Raw genomic sequence first — 21,115 nt, forward strand, 5'->3', positions numbered from 1 at the left:
CTCGTTCGTGGAAGTCATGTGAAGTTCAGGCGTAGTTCATGAGGCTCCTGAGACGAAAATGCGGTCCAAAAAAAGAAGACACGAGGACAACTAAATGACATGATTTGATTATATTTTTCTGCTTGCGGCGAGTGCTCCAGCTGCCTCGCTCCAGGAAAGTCACCTTGTCTCGCTCAGGGTGGGGGATATAAGCAGGGTCGATTGCGCTTGGCATTACATCACTTATTTAATGCTTTCATGCACTGTCAAAGAGATAGAGGAGAAACAAAGACAGGACTTTCAAAAAAATACTCAGTTAGGAGGTTTACCTCTGAAAGGAAAAACACTGAGAGGGCTTCAGGAAAGGAATGACAAAACACGCTACTCAGAGCGTTTCTTTAACAACATACCTGCTCTAGCCCTGTGTGGCTGGCAAACTGGAGACAGACATGGCTCTTACAAAAGCCACCACCTTTGTCATCAGGAACATTTAGTCCCAGGGAACAAATGGCCTGCCGGTGATTTACAGCCCTCCGGGGAATGGATTTATGATTAGCATCCACTTTCTCAGATGACCACATCCTTCTAGAACACACACAACAGATACACCAAGTGATAATGGATGCACTACTGACAGGCTTAAACTCACTAAAGTGCCGATTACAAGTCATTACATCCCATGTGGTCACCTCTGAAGGGAAATACAGCTGTTTGTTGTTGTGGCTTTCACCTCCTCAAGAGGCTCCACAGACTGTCCATTTATTAATCCTCCCATGTGCTTCATTCTCACCATGATCTACTTCATCACATGGGCGACAGTAACATGTCGTCTGTTTGGAGCGATGCTGTAAAGGCTGCTCTTCAAACTCAAACAACGTTTTTTTCTGAATGAAACCGCTTCCTCTTATTCCTAACAGTCAACCGTCATCGTCTGGGTCAGCAGCACCATTTGGCTACAGAGCAGTTTGCATTAGCTGCACCACACCCTGTCATGTCCACAGCTGAGAAGGTAGACGTTTCTACTAGAAAAGCAGCATTCATTAATCCACAAAGGAGTAAGAGGCCCATTGATGAACAACAACCTGCAACCCAATTTTACAAGACTTGTGGATTAAATGATCTTTCCATCTTATTCAGAAAGGTCTGAATTTTAAATTACCATAGGACATATTTCCATAATTTCCAAGAATACGTCAATTTTAAAGAACACTGTCAACCTCTGTGGCACTTTCCGATCTTCCAAAACAATCTGAGCAAAGCTTTAATAGCCCGACAGCAGCAGGCGTTGGATAGAATGAAAGCCTGATGAAAAAATGAAGAACCACTTCCACATTGCTGATTCACCTCAGTGAAGGCAACGGCAGGCCTCTGATGCACAAACCAACGGCTTCTTTCCAACAGGGAAAAACAGAGTTTTTGGGAAAGGTGCTCCCAACTACAGGCGACTATTGCACTGGTGTGAGACAGAGGTTATCGTCATCACTGCCGTCATTAGCAAGTCTCACCTTGCTTTGAGTCACACTCTGACACTGACACTACACTGACGTTTGCTGGAAGCTTCATTTAACATCAGTCTGAGAAGACTTTTCCTTGTTGTCGTGTCTGCTTCACTTGGAGCAGGAGACACACCTCATGCAGCAGCCAGAAGCTGATCTGATTTCTACACCATAGCTTCTGCAGAGTCTGTGTAGACAAAACGGTGCAAACCTATTTCACCCCAGCAATACACACGGCAAAGGAGTACCTGCACAAACCAACAAGTAACCCATTCACACACATCACCAATTACTGAACCAAACACAATGAGCAGGAAGTGACAAGCCTCACCTCCAAGCCAAACATACCGAGCAGTATTTCAGAGGCTTGGCTCAGTAGTCCTGCAGTCCTCTGATGAGGCCCGTGACTTCAGTTAATCTGTGGACACAGCATGGGCTCGTGTAAGCAGGTTTATTTGGTATCACTCCAGATTCTTTATCAAACCCCCTAATGTTAGTTAAGATGTCTGATACGCTTATAAGCACGCTAATCTGCAGCCCCCCTATCTATTCCTCCCAGCTGAGGTCTGTGCAGGGCAGGCCAGGCCACGGGTCCTGATAGACCTGCAGCAGATGTGTTGAAGCACTTGTTCATGGTGCAGACTGAAGACTTTTGTTCATAGCCATAGCATACCACATGTGAACCAAACTTTTTGACAACAGCTGTTAAATAAGGTCTTTGCTACGATCAAAGCAATCAGGCCTCAAATCATTTGTTGAGCGAGATGGTAACTGGTGAAGCATACAGACTGTGTGCTGCTGGATGGGCTCGGTATAGTGAACTGCTGAGCACAATGGATTACTGCAGTGGGCTGATGGAAAGACTGTGGTGCAAACCCCATGGCCCTGTGGTCTAAAGTCTGATTTATGCTAGTCCACGGATTTACCGGGAATCCCACGGAAGATACCGATAGCTTAAGTTTTGAGTAGTACTGTATTGTGAGCAGGGCTGTCAACATATATTCTAAATTCAAATATATGAATGCATTGTAAAAGAAACAAAACATTCGACTTTGAAAATTAATACTGGAATGGGGAGAAAAAAGAAGCCCCACTGCAACAGATGCACTGCATGATGGCCAAGAGTCACAAAACCAGAGCTTCTGTTGTCCATCAATTACTGTACTGATTATCACTGGAAGGATTACATTGCAGCCCTCTAGTTATATACAGGAAAAACTTTGAAAACTGTTCTCCATCCCCCTTCAGGTGTTCAGGTTCTAAATCTGTTGACACCTTCAAACTAAATCTCCAGACACTGTCCTTTCTTTTGACCTGACGGCTGCTTTATCTTGTCTTATCCCATTGTTTTTTACTTTATGTTATTTAATTCTATTTTATTTTCCTTCATTTTATTGTTTTATCACTCATTATTATTATTTGTTTTTATGTTAAGCACTTTATGTTGCATTTTGTGCATGAATTGTGCTATATAAATAAAGTTTATTATTATTATTAGTCACTTTAATACAAAGACAAGGAAAATTGTGTCCATAATCAGATCAGTGACGGGAGAATTCCTCCCGCTTGACCGGGACATTGAAATCTTCCAGGACAGGTGGATCAGCACTGGTGAGAAACACTAGATGTGCACAACTTCTGAATTAATTAATATTCTGCGGGCTGGATGGGAAGCATCACTGCCTTACAGGGTAGCCGGCTGTTTTGGTATTTTAGCCCAAGTTATAATTTCATTGCAAAAGAAGATGTTTCAAATGACCCAACCTGTAGAGTACCAAAAGCTGGCACTCAACGCTGTTTCTCACTTAAGCTTTTTATCAGATATGTCATGATTTCAATCCTATTGAATATTCCATCTTAAATAGTAGTCTATTTAGACACAGTGCCAGTACTGTTGTCAGTGTTAAGAAAAACATGTTAACGCTGAGCAAAATAAAATAAGTTAGGTATCAGTATTGAAATCCTTAAATAAATAAACAAAATAATGTCTGAATGAGAGCCAGCCCTGTGCCTCAGTCCAAAATAAATCATGCCTGGATGAAGCCAAACAGAAAAACCATTTGCAAGTCTCACCCTGCTTTGAGTATCCGTTTCTGAAATCAGCTCAGAAACGGTTGGTTTGAGTGTGGTTTCAGGGGTTCTGAACGCAGTTTTTTTAACACTGTAACACATCTTTCACTTTGTAAGTAGAGGCAGCCAAACTGTTAATGGCACACTTTGTGTTCTATCAAACCAAGACATGTATTAAAAAATGACATGCTTACATGGTCTGGTTGTTTTTGGTATCTGTACATGGTAAGGAAGCACACACAGATAGCACACTTGTCCAAACACACACTTCACTCTCCTGCAGTGTTTCCTGTCTCTCCTGGTTGATCATTTCCCTGTAATCTAATGCTCGGCTGCTCATCTCCGGTTGGCCTTAGCTACGTGTGTGTTGCTGTCTGTCATGACTTTATTTTCTGAGAACAATAGTGAACCAGTAATTCTTTAACGACGACAGCAACATGCATGATTAAACTTCATCCTATTCCCAAACTAACCTGACTCCAAATCACAAGTACGGAGACTGCATGCATGCAGGTCAGAGCGAAGGCCTCCATATTTGAATGTTTTGCATCTAACACATGGTCAAGTGTATACATCCTGCTGAGGCAAATGAAGTGTGTGTGTGTGTGTGTGTTAGGGGTGGGCGCTACACTGTTGTCACGTTCTGCCACAACATGGATTTTGCAAGACAATCCATAACTATGATAAACGTTTTAACATACACAGAAGGTATTTTAGTGTGGCTGTGAAAACATGTAGGTAAAGGGCGACACACACACTCATAGAACTGGAGTTATATCCACTAACTACTACTACGCCATAATGCCGACTCTGGTTTCATGAAAATGTAAAAGGTAACATTACGAGCAATGCAGCCAATTTCTGTTGTTGGCTCCAAGTATCAACACAAAAGTCTTTACCTACTCCCATCTGAGGAAGAGGAGACCCAGTGGATTAACTTGATGGAAATGTCCCCACAACAACACTGGGAAACTCTCAGGCTATATGCATGTGCTAATCATTTTACTTTGGACTGTTTTCAGGGCCAACACACAGCAGGATTCACTTCAAAACTGAAACTCAACTCAGTTCAAACTCTGTCAACCTCACTGTGTGGAGCTGATTGTGATCTTATTCAATTTGTGAGGCAACACACATCATGACCGACATGTTCATACACCAACACATGTTAGTTGTATTACTCTCAAAGGTTTTGAAACTGCATTGTTACAATTTTGTAATGGTGATGAATAAACCGCATCTAATGTGGATTCATTACGTCTGGCTGAGACCCTATCCATTTAATTAGATCTGTATCTATGGATCCAAGTATCAAATCAGGTCACCCTTACTTCTTCTCAATTAAAGCTGAGATAATTGGTTGAGCCCTGTCAGAAATATACTGGAGGAGTCAGCCAAAATTTCAATGGATGGACAGCATAGAAAAGATTTTAGGAGAAACTGGGAACTAACAGGCATTGTGTTTGTTCCAGTAACTGGAGGAAAAGACAGTTGAGAGACCAGCGAGTGTTGGATTTGTTCAGTCAGGTGTAGAGAAATTCACATTAAAGGAGAGGGCTGACAATATTTATTTTGTTGTTGTCGATATAGACCAAAACCAACAACCTATTCTTGTCTCTCGATACTGTCTGACTTCCCTTCCCTGTCTTGACACTCTCCCCAAAGAACATTAGTTCCTATAAAGAACGTTTATAAACAAGTAATGAATTATGCTTTCCTTTAATATTAAAAAAAAAAAGGCAAGTAACTTCCTAAAACTCCTCGGCATGTTACTCAAACGACTAAATGCATTTGTTGGAAACTATTTTCAGCGCTGGATTAATCCACATTTGGTGCTCTGATGAGTATTTGGGGCAGCAGGATGGTGGATGTGGGATTGAGTGAAAATAAACTACAGTTAACGGTAATGAAGAAACATGTCACGTTGTGGCTTATTGATTCCTCTGTGCTCTATGGCACTGATAGATATATAGATCAGGCTGTGGACAGACACAACACTTGTTAGTGGGATTGGCTCAGATTTATTCTTTAATGTCTACGTCAAACAAAAAACTGTGAATCATCTAGTCTGCAGGCTTCTGTTGAAGTTATTTCTGATCAAGGCTAACTCATCAGTGGTTACGAGACAATAATGAACGATGTGCAACATGTAGCCTTCCTGGGGATTTGTTTTTCATTCAGTCAGAAGGACATTCTGGAGACAACTGTTTTGAACTATAATTCACAAACTTTAAGCAAAGACCCACACTAAGGTGTACAGGAGGCAATAAGGAACACTGTGCATGCTTATAAGGGAATTCCCTGTATTGTCTTGCATCCTTTCATAGAGGTCAAAGGTGATGATAGGGGTTTTGGTACATTGGGCAAATTCAACAGAACACAGACTTTTTTTGGTGAAGCAGTCTGTGGACACCTCGCCACCGCCATAAATGTGATTATTGAGCCAACGTAATGTGCACGCTGCACAGTATCCCTGCTTTAAAGCCCCAAAAGCAAATTGGCGTCAGTCTCGTCGGCAGGGTATATGCTTCCCAAAAAAGGGGCCTGAGCCTCAGTGTTTCAGAGCACTGTGCCATTCTGCCACCCTGTGATGGCCAAAGCTGAATGATGGGGTTTGGGTTATGCACAGAAACTGCTGACAGTAAGATGTGACCCCGGGCGTTCTGCTTATTTGAAACAGCTGGCTGGATGTACAGCCTACAAAGAGAGGTTATGAGAATACATAAACAGTTCACCCACCAACACCATCCGCCTGATTCAACCACAACAGCTTCCTGGCTTCCCCCTCTCTGGCTTATCCTCCAACCAGGTCCTCCACACTACCCCAGCCTGGGAATAAATAGTCCTGGCTCCAATTTCACAATGTAATCAAAACACTGGGCTTTGTGGGAGCGCCAAGAGGATAGCAGGCTGGCAGAGGGGTGGGATAGGGAGGCGGAGGGTTTGCAGAGAGAGGAGAATCAAGGAAGGGGGATCAGGCATTAGTTTATGCAACCAAGGTCAGCTGGAAGAAAAACACAATCCTTGGCGAGGGCAAAAACAGTAAGAGCACAAGGGAGGAGGGCTGACAGAGGTAAGGGAAGTATGAAAACAAACAGATAAAAGTCACAGTGGGGAGGCCTGCGTTTGCGTGGCCTGAGCTTCTGGTTTGGCATGGGGAGGAGTAATTGGGAGCAGCCGCTGACACTTTAAATAGCTGTAGAGTGTGGTGGGATGCGGTTTGAGGGGAAGTGGACTTGACACTGCAGGAGGAGGAAACTGAAGTCCCAGGAGCCATTGTGTAATTCAGATGAATTGAAGGAAATAGTTAAAAAAGCTTAAGTGATTGCCCCCTAGATGCATCTGGCTCTTTTGGTGTACTACATTAGCAATGGCCCAAAAGAAAAATCACCCACATAATGACAGAACATTTCTTTGACTATCAGTAATTATTGCACACGTATAAGCACAAAGAAGGAGATATTTAGTTTCCTACCTGTGGAAGTTCAGTGTGCTTTTCCGCCCATTTGCAATCCTTCCACGGCTCCCATGAGGATTTGTCAAAACCTGGAGGAGGACAAGCAGTTAGAAAATCCAGAGAGCATTTTGACAGCTTTCTTCCCAAAAAGCCAAAAGCATGACATAAAGTACAACACAAACGTTCTTTGAGGAGCCACAATGTGGAAACAGATGATGATAGCAGGAGTCAGCGGCAGGAGGAATCTCCTCTACAAAGTGAGCTTAAACCATTTGCAACGGCTGCCATGTCTTCTTAATTCATGCTACGCAGGTGAGGGCCCCTGTTCTTCAAACAAAGCAGCTATTGTTCAGCTCACCAACAAAGACCTTGAACATGGCGAGGCCAGAGCAGCCACAAGAGTCACCTTTTAAAAACCAGACAAATGGCTGCCACAGAGAAGACAGCCCGGCACAACATGAAATACGACCTCTCTATAGCACTTTGTAACACATATCCAAAGCTGCGCTGATCATTAGGAGATCATCAGAATGTAAAAAAACCCCTATGAATGAACCCTGTATGTATACTGATTGACGTTTAAAATTTGCTATGAGAAGGAATGCCTAGCTTCTAAAAATGAACTCATGTGTCTTGGAAAACCAATACAGGAGTCAGCGATATAGTTAAATGCCACACACTCAAACCACACTTTGTATGAAATTAGTCTAAAATTTATTTGGCTGTCAAAAAACAATCTCTCAAATGAAACTGCTCTCCTCTCCAAGTCTTCCAAAACGGCATAAACAGATAACCCATGGCACTGTGTCAACATAACAGATGACTTCAGATCTGTTACTGTTGTAATGTCACTGTGAAGCAGCTGTACACAGTCTTAACTTTACAACGTTTTCCCGTCTGTCGACTCCAAATGCTTGCACACGTTACCTCTCAGATAGACATGATGGTTCCTGGCTATTTCACTTTTTCCACTTTCAAACGGGAGCTCAAGTTACAAATGACAAGTGACCGTCGTAGTCTGGACTGCATTTAAAACACAAAATGCCGACCACAATGGCACTGAATTCTACTGAACTCCTGTATTATATATAACCAAGCTCAAACAACCACGCTGCATGGGGCTAATTCTGAAAAACGGACGAAATGAAATTAAACCAGGATCCTTCTCGGCTTTTGCAGCCCTAATAAATTCTCATTTTATGCTTGTCTTCACCACAGAAGTCCTGAAGCTGTAAAGGCAGTATCACTGCCTTACCACAGGAGATCTAAATAATAGTCATTGTCAAGGAATGCCGTCTTAACTTGGATGAAGTTTGGTCAAAGCTGGAGTTTTTCCAATCCACCCTCAACGTTGTAAAGAAAAGTGGTTTTCAACTGTACAGGCCTCTACCACTGCTCCTACCTCTGACGTGTTGGGTCTTGTTTAATGGCAATTCCCTCAGGTGAGAAGCTGGCTCAGATGCAAGACACGACTAACTCATACACTGTTCCCACTTATCTTTGACCCAGACTGTGCGGGCCTAAAGCTGAGCTGCGGGAAGACAAGTTCAAAGATGAAAGTGCAGAGAGCAGTCTGGTGGAATTGTGGGAGAGACTGATGGGCTGATAGGATTGACGTGACAGGAACAGGAAGGATTGTGGCCTTTGCTCTGATGTTTGTTCCCCTCAGTGAGTTTCCTATTCAAGGATTAACGTTGACTTGTATCACACAATGGTTCATCAGGTTGAGCAAACAGGGTGCAGATGAGCTATCACAAAGCCCGGAGCACCTTTCACAACGTTAGTAGACACGTTCAGCTTTCTAGAGGCAGTGAAGCCATATTCCCTGGCCAATAGCTCTTTTGATGCCAGGCCAAATGAAGAAACCTTATGTAAGAGCACTCACGCCACAGCCAGGCACACTCTCCCGTAAAGGGGCAACTTCAGTCCGGATGCATTTAGGCTTTAATGGCTCCCTTTGTGGTCATGAAAAGGGACTGTGCCAATTTCAGCCGGGCTTCCTATTGTTAGGAAATGTACAGTGACTCAACTGGTGACATGGTATGTTCGCTCACCCTCGCCAGAACCAGTGATCACCAGCCAAAAGAGGCGGGCAAATCCCCATCCACCCCCCACCCCACAAACTCTACATGGAGGAACATCACACCCATGAGTCCCCTAAAACAAGCCCACTGAGCCAACGACACAAAGAGCTTTTGACTAGTGGTCGACCGATACATGCTTTTCCAACAGCTAATGCAGAGAGCGGGGCTGCCAATGGCTGATAGTGTGTTGTTGCCTTTTTGCATCTGATAAAACACAACAATATAATAATAATAATAATAATAATAATTATAATAATACACAAATGCTGAACATGAATGATTATTGATTTGACATTATTAGTATTATTATTATTATTATTATTATTATTATTATTATTATTATTATTATTATTATTATTATTATTATTATTATCATTATTATTATTGTCTGCATTGTCACTCTGTCTGTAGTGCACATATTTTAATTAAAATTTGTATCAATTGAATAAATGTTCACAGGTAATCAAAAAAAAAAACTTTGTAAAAAATTAAGACCATATGACCGAAAAATAAAGTTTTAGTGCAGTCAACAGCATTTGCCTGCAGACAGCAGCACCTCCTAGTTTCTGAGAGAAAATGGAAAAAAACATACATAATTAAAAATAAATAAACAGTGGTAGTGCACCCAGCAGCATCTCTTTGTTTTTGGTCTGATCAAACATTTATTTAACACTCATGTATTATTCACTTCAATGCAGAGAAACATTTGAAAATAAAAAATGTGGATTATCTGTGAAGTGTCAGCTGACATTTTGTCTTCAATTGGCCTCATGGTAGCAGACATCGGTCAACGCAGTTCAGCTCAAAGTGCCAGAGATTGGCCCGATTAATCATCGGTCGGCCAATTAATCTACCACTGCTTTTGACAGCGCCGAGAGGGAACGCACTGAACTCAAATCAGGTCAGATTAACATGGGAAAGAAAAATATGGCTGCCACAGCGCAGCAGAGGCAGGGGGCATGTTTTCTGTAAACAGGAGACACGTCCCTCAAAGCAACTAAAACTGTCACAGAAAGGGTTCTCATGAGAAAACAGACTTCAAAAAGAGGCCATTTCCAGGCATTATAAAGTCCTAAAATTAGTCCGAGCTTTTACAGTTGACTTGGCAATGGTGGCGAATTTTGGTACACGTGATAGCACCATAATGTTCCTTTATTTTTTACTGGCTTCTTAATTTTGCCTGTTCAGTGGAGCTGGAATACATACAAGTCCAGAACACATCAAAACACACGGCTCTTCACAGGAGGAAATGACACAGCGTCACCAAAACCAACAGTGCCACCATTCCTGAGGTTGTTAAGCTGTCGGCCTTAAAACTACCATTGACAGTGTGCCTTTGGCCACGGGCGCTCTGTAATTAAATGCCAGAAGTTTCAGCTTTTTTTCCCTCTGTTCCTTGGAAAATATACACAGGGTCTAAATACGACTCCTGCCCTGCCCTCTCAGCCTTGTTGGCACAGGGCTGATGCCATCCTGCTTCATTCCTCAACCCACATCTGGTCATCCAACCTCAGAACGAACAAAGGTTATACCAACAAATTCCACCAGAAATAAGGCAGAAAAGGCAGGCTTGGTGTCAAACTGAAGCTGAAATAGTGTTGTGGTTGAATTCCTGAGAGGCAGAGGTAACTCCGTCAGTGAACCCAAACAGCAGAAATCTTCTTCGGGAGTACTCTTCAGCAGTGTAAGCAAAGGGATTAATCTTTTAACTTTATAGTGAACTAATGAGAGACCGAGCACCCATCCCTAAGCCTTAATGAGATGAGATAGAGGGTGAACGCTTTCCAGCGACAGCTCGGCCATTAAGTCTAATTGTGTTCTCGCACTGAACATGACTAGCAGCATGCTGCCTCTGAGGCCAGCTCATTCATTTGCAGTGCCATGTATTCTGATGGCATGCAAAAAAAGGATAAACTCATCATCATAATCTGACAACAACACATGGCATGTGTGCCACTTCCCCCGACTCGTATTAGCCATGATTGATTTTTTTAAGTCAGTGGGGGAAACGCACACAGGGGTCACCAGCTACGCCTCATCTGCCTGCTGTAATTACCAGTGCTTTTCTATCCATCGTCACAGCCTCATGCTTTCACCACAGTGGTGAGTTTTTATACTTTATGACAAACATTCCTTACAAAACAAAGCTTCAAATGTGTTGATTATAATAAAAAATTTAAGATTAATTTGATGTTGCAAGCTGTTTTCTTCAATACACCTTTAATTCACACAGGGATTTAACACTTTGTATAATTGTCCATGAAAAATCAACAACCCCTTCATGGATAGCTGTAGCTTATTTACATTTCGGTCTTATATTTGTCGGTTTTGCCATGTCAGTTAAAATAAACCTTTTCTCAGAGTAATCGCTCAGATCTGGGAACACTGTGAATGAAGCCCAACGAGGCAAAACAGATTATTCACATTATCTGAATCTTCTTTACTTGGAGGCGAAACAAAAAATGAGCACACTGAAAATGTCAGTAATAATTCCTCGTTGCACACAAGCACAGTGAGTTTAGGTGAAAGTAGCAGTTGGTCTGTTAGCTATGATGGATGTTTATAAGACAACGTGGGTAATACGTTTGTGGTTTGCCTTTGTTTTCTCTCTTAAATAAGTTTGCTTTGCCTGATTGCAATACTTTCTGTCTACTTTTTGGCAATGTTGCTGTGTTTCCAAAACCCAACAAATAACTTCATGAGTACAGTGTTACTATTACTGGTGGAGATGATGGGCGAAACACACCAAGACTGAGTGTCTTCAACCACGTGAGAAGCTCTGTGAGGCAGTACAGCACAGCGGTGCTTTGAGCTATGTGCTAACTTACACTATAACAATGTCAACACACTGAATGTTTAATGTTCGGTGGAGTGTTTATTTGCCATCTACGTTAGGGCGTCAACACGCCAACATTTGATAATTACAATTAAACACAAAGTCCAGCTCAAGTTGATGGGAACGTCATTACTTTTGCAGGTATATGGTCGTAAACCATTAGCAAAGAATCCAAATTTTGACCTGATGATGGCGCTAGATCAAATGTTAAGTGATTTAATTTCATTTTAAGGGGAACATGAATGTCTGAACCAACATCAGAGCAATCCATCAAATGTTGTTGTTGACACCGTTTACGTCAAGCCACAAATGTCCACCACATGGTGGCGCAAGAGGAAAATTCAGGGCTTCACCATCCAGTCCATCAGCTTCTTCCTCTGGGGACAATGAGTGTCATCACAGCAGTTAATGGAAAGAATTGTTTAAATATTTCAGTGTGGAACAAAGTGGTGGACCATGCCACTAATGTGGCTAAAGCGGTAATAAAACTGAATTTTATTGACTGAATTTATCTTCATTTGGAAAGTTACTTTAAAATCCAGAGGTTTTGTAACCAAGTAACACTCACACTCAGTCACTGACACAGGGCCATGGGTTAATCCCACACTGCCTGAACTGAATGGGTCAACGCACATAACCTGAGCTGGCTTTGTGACATCCTTGCTGCCAGGGAATAACATTTGGCTTCTGTGAGCAGGCCTTATCATTAGAAATGGGAATCATTCAGTGTTATTGAGGTTTAAACATTTAACAATCATTTCAAGGGAGACAGGAAGATACAGCAAGATTTTCAAGAAAGACAAATGAAAACAAGTTTTTGGTGGGCCATAGACAGAAAGCTCGTGAAAAGCTGCAGTAAAACTGTATTTTCTACTTCTGGGATTCAGTTTTATGTAACTGTATGTTTATGCAGGACTACAGTTGCAGACTGGAGTCTGTGATGAGGAGAAATTAACCTGCGACAGCAAGAACTTAGATGGGGGTTGAACAAGCTTCTCTTGTATGAAGGGGGCATCATTGGAAGCAGTCACACTCTTTCTGGCTGTAACCCCTGTTTCCATCCTCTCTGCCTCATGGTTTCACTCTGCCCCTCTCCCCAGGCCCGGTCGCCTGGTGTGTCCCCGCCACGCCTGTCAGGCACTTTCACACATCTGCCCAGCTCACACAAAGTCAAAGACTGCAACAGTGCTCCAAGTCAATCTGATTTAGAGCAGGTTTGTGTGGCCCCCAGCCACCGACAATCAATTTTGCTGAAGAGAATATCATGCTTAAATCATCAACAGCAGCCGGCCCAGTATTCACCTGCAGCACCACAAGCTGTGCTGCAAAAATTCCTCTTGAAATTCACACAAGCAGAGCGAGGAATCAAGTGTGAACTTGTTCTTTTGCGTTCAAATGGCGCTTGGTAACGAGTCGGATATGCAGCAGCAGCAGAGGCCCGGGGGCAATCAATGGGGATATCCCCCACTGACACTGTGCCAAACCATGAAGCCCACAGCATTTAGTCCAGTTGTTCAACCGGCCAGAGCCTTTCCACACAAAATCAGGACAAATCAGTTTAAGAGAGCAGTGTCAGTGACTTTTAAAAGATAAAACACGACTCATTTAGAGGAAAGAGGTTTTCCTATTTGAAATTATATGATCATATTGCTTATATTACTGAAATTACGAAACTGTTCCTGTTCTGTAAATCCGCCCACAGATGACTTACATCTCAATCTGTTTGATTTGGAAACACAGAGGCAGGCTGACGCCTAATTCACTACAGGGCTCTGTTGTTTCATTTTCATTTCTTTCATATTATGGGAAGAAAAATCACATCATGTACATGCAGGATTTCCACTACATTCAATCAGCAGTGGCAGCCACTGCAGCACTGTCGCCAACACGGTGCTGTCACCCCAGCTATGAAAATGGTCTTGTGTAATGTGAAGCATCTCAGTAGAACTGCCATGCAGACAAGTTCAGGGTAAGAAAGGTGACAGAGGGAGGTCCTGGGGGATGACCCCTGGAAGAAGATTTGCCAATTTTAACAATTAAATGCAGCACTTTGAAGAAAAAATTGAAAGATTTGTTTAATTTGACACTATATCAGCAAGTTAAATAAATTAGGCACAAACGACTGCCTCACCCTTAAAGCCTGTACAAGACAAAACATGACAACAAAAAGGATGTCGGAAAATCACCTCATAGCAGTTTATTCATCATCTATTTTGAAAGACTTCCATTGCATTTTGGGAGACGTTAATCAATGAACAAAGCTCTTTCCCCTAATTCTTCCGTTCTGAAATTAACACAAAGCAGAAGAGTCAGGCTACTGTGGGTCGCGGCCAAACCAAACACTACTAGTAAGAGATTTCTCCAAAACAGCAACCAGTAACATCAGCGAGATTAAACTCAAGGCATCAAAACATATCAGACAAAAGCTCAGGATTCCTGCATCAAATTCCATTAAAAGATAGAAAGAAAAGCAAATATTCATGAGATTAGAGTTTGGACAATCCTGCAGCAGCGTTAATGAGTATGAGCTCTAAATGAGGCCAACGCCTTTGATCGCCTGCTACTACACAGGATATCGGGTCATGGGGTCGTTATAGTAATCAGTTTGCTGTCCAAGATCAATAAGCAGCAGACTGAACATGTGTAATCAATGAGGGAGGGAGTTCCTGGCAGGAACATTTTTATTAAATATCCCAGTGTGAAGTATAGGTCAATCAACAGAGTTCCTGAAGATTTCAACTATTACATTATTTTATCTTCAGATTAACCTTTGTAATGCTGACTGCTATGACTACACGGCTGAACTGTCTGATTAATTCAACACCTAAATTGGTAGCAAGGAAATTAGCTTGATGAAGATGAAGAGCTTTCTACATGATTTCACTTTAACCAGTCACACTGGTTTCCCTTTGCCTCGCTTCATCACACATTAAGTGGTAATATGAATATGAGACTACATCTGTGGGGAGCGATTTGAAAACATTTCAGTGGCACGACAGTCCAGAGAGATCTGCCATGTTCTCTCAGCAGGACAGTGTGGTTGACAGTGGTTTTTTCTGGATGTGCAGCATAACATGTTTTGGGTCACCGTCTGATGCAGGGGAATGAGCTGCACTGAAACCAAAGCCTCATGTGCCTGGATGGCAGGTGTGTGTGTGTGTGTGTGTGTGTGTGTTTTGATGTGAGTGACTTGTTGCACATGGAGATCCTGACACTGTGTTCCTGCCACTCTGGCTGAGATCCCACTGAAACATCTGTGCTTAACACATACACTTCAGAGTGATAATACTGTGTGTGACCATGGAAACATATGGATATCTAAAAAAAAGTCTAAATATGATAACACTAAATTACTTTCAGAGAAAAGCCCCAGAGCGGTTTGAGTACAAACTGGTTTTGGAAAATCTTGTGTAGGCACATGCTCATGACCAACATCACATCTGCTTAATACCCAATAAACAAAGGTTCAGGATTTTTGAATAAATCAGCCAGGAAGGTTTGAGTTGACAGGTGCTTAAAGCTATAAAAAATAAGTTATAGCTTCAGAGAAGGGGAAGTTTAACAGCTTACATATGTACATACCTGCTGTGCTTTGTTCAACTCCATAAATGCTCTATCTCTCATGGCACCCTTTTCCATTACGTCTTAGTTTTAAAAAAGGTTGTGGTGTAAAAACCCTGAAATGAAGTTACATTTCTACTGAAACGAAGGGTTCAGAATTTCTTACTGAAGCTAATAATTACTCTCCTCAAGACTTTGTGGGGGTATTCAAACTGTCTGCTTGACTGGAAATGTCATTCCAGCATGGCTCAGCCTACCTTCAACCTGAGCAGAGCTAGAATCTAACAACTCAAAATATTAGATTAACTCAAAACTGCAAAGTGTCTAACTATACGTCATGTATGCTGGATCATTCAGACTTTAATGTTAAATCATCATCCCATACCTTATTCTAATATATCATATAAAATGAAGAATACTACACAGAGTAACACAGACCTCTCTTTCTATCCATGTTGAGGTGAAACACACCAGACCCGGATGAAACCAAGATAACAATAGCAGACAATGTGCAGATGACCGTAACATTAGCTCATTCTCAAAAAAGTGAATGTTAATGCACATGATGGTTAACAATCAGTGTGAGCTGCTCCAGTGGAAACAATGTCTAATGTGTTTCTGTAAAACACGGCAATAATGTGAAAACAGGAGGGGTGGTTTGTGCAATAAAACTTTTACAGCTGCCTTCACTGATCATCACTCCTGCTGAGTAATGCATGAGGTAAACCACCAGCACTTTACTGCCCTGCTCATTGTCTACATGAAGACAAACTAAATGATGGGAATCCAAGTTGGGCAGATTTTAGCGATGTAAAACTGTTTTTTATGTTTATTTGCAGGCAATAATAATGATATTTTTAATTTTATTGCAGCAGTGCCATGTGCTTGGTTTCCAATGGTAGAGTTCGCCTGTAGACACAGTTTTATTACCTCTGCTGATTTATGTGTCACTTAACACTTTACTGTTTCCAAATGTCTGCAATAACCAAAGGAAATGCAGACAAATATATCAAATTGCATTAGAATAGTTATTATTATTATTAAAGTTATTAAAATTTTAACTCATGTTAAAAACATTAGAACTATTAAAAGGGAAAATTCAGCTCCTTGTCCATGTTCACAAAAGTACTTCATGCAGCGCTACTTCTTTACACCATGTCAATATATGTATAATAAATGTGGCCACAACAGTCCTCTGTGCATCTCTACCAGCGGGATCCCTGGGGGTCCCAGGACCTGGGTTGTGTTGACGGTTCAGTGGAAGGAATGTTAATGGCAGACGGCTACTGACAGATCTACTGACCAACAAGACAGCACAGGAGGAGAAAAAAATAGATACAAATACAGGACAAAGACATACATTTGAGGTTAAAAGCATTTCCATTAGCTGGACTGTAGCTGACAAAGTGACTTCCAGTCAAACCATAACTTTCAAGGCCTGGATTATGTTGAGTAAGTCTTTGTTATTCTGTGCTTTTCAAAGAAAAACTTTGTGGAAGGCTGTGCAACTTTTGTGGGTTCACATTGGACTGGTGTTTCAATTCTGCATCATTACGTACCTGACATGTATATTTACATCAGTATTTAGAGAATTTACATGGAAAGTTTACTGACACAAAATGTACCAAGTCAGTCAAGTTTGTTTTATTTGATATGTCCATTCTACAGTTCAATGTAAAAAGCTGCTTGGTGACTGGTAGCCACGGTTGGATTGATGCCAAGTTCACACTAAGGTTAATGAATCTGAACGTGTCATTTGCATGTCAAACAGGATGTGTCTACACTACTGCTGTCAGATTGTTTTGTACAAGGTCACCATCCACACTGAAACAACAGCTTATTACACCACAACTGAAACGCACGACTGTCTATAAACGTATCGTGATTCTTTGATTGACGCTCGCTGTCCACTGTTGCTATATGCTGACTTTATGCACAGAGGAATTCAGTGCTAACAGCAAAGAGACTGTGCAAACATGTGCTGGCACATTGCACAGTCACCAAGAGTGCAGTGGAGGTATGGTTCAGAGAAAATTTACCAAGAAGTGGTACTTCCCAGATGAGGGGATGAAGAGAGATTGGTTTCTTTATTACAGCAATGCCAATAAAATGAGCTGCAGCGTTTGCTGCAGGTACTTGATAAACAGGACCTGCTTGGTTGCAGTCACCGCTCACTGTATTGTTTATTTAATTAGTAATTAAACTCTTTTAAAGACATCGTATTTTATGCAGTTTTATGGCCGGCTGAGAAATATTGAGGCTGGTTAATGTTTACCAGCCAAAGTATTACTAACATAAATCTCAATGCTAAAATGACATTACCTGAAGCATCTCTGTGGGGAGACTGGAACACCGCTGGAACAAACAGCAGCAGACTGTGAGAACACAGACCATGCTTCTTTGAGTGATTAAACTACACTTGTATCAGTGTGTTGTAATCCATTCTAACGCTTTGATTCACAGACTAATTGCCATGACATGGTTTTACAAAGTGAAGCAGCAGAGAGTTTTCAACAGTCTGATGTGGACAAAGTGGACATGAAACTGCCACATTTTCTAGTGTATTTGCTCTGACTCACACCTACAAACGTCAGTACTGAACTGCTGTTTGAGTTATATGAACCTGGGAGGTGGGGCAAACAGCACACCAACACACACACACACACACTCACAAACCCCCCTCAGAGTGCTCCATAACCCTGGAAACAGAGGCCTGGTTCATTTGCAGCCAGATTAAGTCTACTGAGGTGGAGCGGGTGGAAAAGATTATTCCTAGTAAGCAAGAAAAAAACCTTAAGCTCTCCATTAATAACACGAAGAGAGTGTTATTCATGAAAGCTGTCTCAAGGTTCGTTGGTATACACACATAAGTCTAGTATGTTGTAAGATGAGCTATTACATTACACTGACACGAGCCCAGCAATACATACAGACATACAGCACATATTCTGGACTGTGAGCCAGTCGCACAGTGTGTTATTCACCAGGATTACCGAACGGCAAATGGGAAATGCAACCAAAATTTTAGATCGGCTTAAGGAATGCCGAAATCAAAGCCTTGTAAATCCAACCCGGTGAGGGCAACAGAGCAGCCTGTACACTGCGACACTGTGCGCCGCAGCTCAGCTTACCAGCAAGTGGCAAAGGTTGCCAGGAAACACTGTGGGCCCGCAGGGCGTTCACATTCACACACAGATGCCCAGACACACAGATGCAGTCACATATTCACACAAACATTTCAACATGAGTCTGAGTACCTCTGTGCTGCTGAGCTTCAGGGAGGGGAAAAAAGTCCTGCTGGGGGAGGACTGTGTCAAAGCAAGGATAACAGAGCCCTGTGACCCCTGACCCCAGTGGCAGTGTAAACCAACAGGAAGTGTCATGGTAAGAAGACGTATGATGGGCAGGTTGTAAAAATACCGCTCCACTGAGGCAACATGTCTACTGTCTGTATGACAAGTAAGTGACACTTTAATGGGATAACATACAGTAGCTGCTGATAACAACAGCAGTGATAACTAAAAGATACGAAGACAACTGTCGTGATTCTGCAAACCTCTCATTAAAAATGCCCGTTTACCAGCTGTGCCTTTTTGGACGAGAAGACTTGCTGCTTTTCTCCATTTCTCCATGTAAAGTGAATACTTTTATCTTAACAAATCTAAACTCAAGGTCTTTAACACCAGGAAACAATCACATTTCAAATATTAAAAGAGTTTTGGTTTACATTAGTGAATATGTAGAAGAAAAACAAGGTTTTGTTGACATCCAAGCATTAATTTTTGATAGAGTGTATTCAAATTCAAGCATATTCCTAACCTTGACAACAGAACTGTTCAAATTTCTCTCTACTCTCATGATATATATATATATATATATATATATATATATATATACACACACACTATTAAATATATTAACTGACCATTTAAATCACTGCTGTAATTCCAAATTGGGGTAATTCTGATTTTAGGACACTTGCTTTTTACATGGCCCTCTAAAATGTATGACCATTTTAATCATTTCAAAGGGCAGAGCTTCTTTTCAACCAGGAGCAGGTATTCAGCTGGCGTACCTACAGCTAGGTAACTTCAGACATCCCAGGATCATTGTTCTGTACTAGTGGAGTCCACCAGCAGCCGGCCAAGGTCGTGAACTTTTAACACGCCTGTCCAACATTCGTCTTTGGCTTTCCATAGAAACCCCCCTTTTCCCAGGACAGAGGGTCCCTCCCCCGAAGGCGTTTAAAGGGAGTTAAGGGGTGGGGGGGTGAGTCGATTTAGAGGGAGCTGTCTTGAGAAAAAGGGCGTTTCTGGGGAAACTGAGCGCTCACTGTTCTCCAAGAGCTTTCATGGTTGCCACTTGGCAACAGTCGGCTGTCGGTATTTCAAAATGCTGCTTTTCACGCTGGCCTGCGTGCCACGAAAAGCCACACACACATATACGCGCATACACACACTCACACGCACACACACACATATACAAAGTGAGTAAAAAAAACCCGGCTAGTGTCACCACAGCAGATGCCTCTTGTATTGTTGCCTGCGGAGTCAGAAACCATTGCTAGCTGCCTGACGTCATGTAAATGATATTCAATTTCAAGCAAGCTTCTAAGTCCCTTCATTTCAAATCATGAGCCAGGATGAAGGGCCACCTGTTTGACTGCAGCCATGCAATGCAAAGAACAATTCAGTAAGACTAAAAGCAATTTCACACAGATTACCAGACCTTGAATCGAGTCAGAAATCTCAAAAGTTTCAAAATTAACACGATCCCAACAAATGCTTGACTGACTTTGAAGGTAACTTCTCAAACTTTATTTTCATGGAGCTGTTTGGATGGCGAAGCCTGGATGCTTGAGGTTACCTTCCAGATGGTGGACACTCCTCCTCAGCCACACCCACTCACCTGCCCTTCCTCTGAGGAGAGGGAAAAGCAGTCTGCAGTAAACACCAGCTGTTTTCCAACTGACAGACAGGGAGGAGACACACTCACATCCTCCTCTCCCTCTCCCCCCTTCCCCCTCTCTCCTCGAGGTACGCCTTCACCTCTCTCACCCCCACTTTTCCCTCACAATTCCCCTCTCTGGTTGGCTGGTCTTTTCAGCCTCCTCTTCAACAAAAGAAACAAAGGAGGCAGGGCCACTTTCCCTGTTTTCCCCCCTGCAGGGAGGAGAAGGGGGTAAGAGACCTGCAGACCACCCCTTCCAAAGCTGCAAAGAGCAAGCACACCAAAAAGTGTGTGCAAGCAAAATTTTTCCCCCAACATATGCAGGGGAAAAAAACAAAATAACATGCAGACTACAAGCAAATTAGGCTTTTCCATCATCTGTGTAGAGCGTGCACAGGACTGTGCAGGTGCACACAGTAACAGAAAAACCATCAACCATAAAACCTGTTTATTTCGTCTACTGCCAAGCTGTTTACATATTCTGGATCAGTTTTACAAAAACTAAGGCATGTGTAGCCCAAAGTGAATGAAAAATGTGTGCGAGTGTGCATATGCGTGTTGTGTTCGTGTACTTCTACAGCTGTGAGAACTCGTTGGAGTTTTAGACTTTGGAGAGAGGATGTTTTTGTGGGGTGGGGCTATGTTGGCAGCTTTCCTCGTGTAGCCATTTTCCAGTGTGGTG

At 42.2% G+C, this 21,115-nt stretch overlaps 1 protein-coding gene across 1 annotated transcript in view; it reads right to left on the reverse strand.

Moving 5' to 3' along the window:
* The window catches only part of plxnb1b (plexin b1b), a 91,775-nt gene that overhangs the window by 62,950 nt on the left and 7,710 nt on the right, over positions 1-21,115 (reverse strand). The window contains exon 2 of the mRNA XM_041947850.1: positions 7,021-7,091. The gene's annotated coding sequence lies outside the window, so the exon portion shown is untranslated. The remainder of the gene's footprint in view (positions 1-7,020; positions 7,092-21,115) is intronic.

The sequence above is a fragment of the Chelmon rostratus genome, chromosome 2 (assembly GCF_017976325.1).
Source record: "Chelmon rostratus isolate fCheRos1 chromosome 2, fCheRos1.pri, whole genome shotgun sequence".
Taxonomy (NCBI): domain Eukaryota; kingdom Metazoa; phylum Chordata; class Actinopteri; order Chaetodontiformes; family Chaetodontidae; genus Chelmon; species Chelmon rostratus.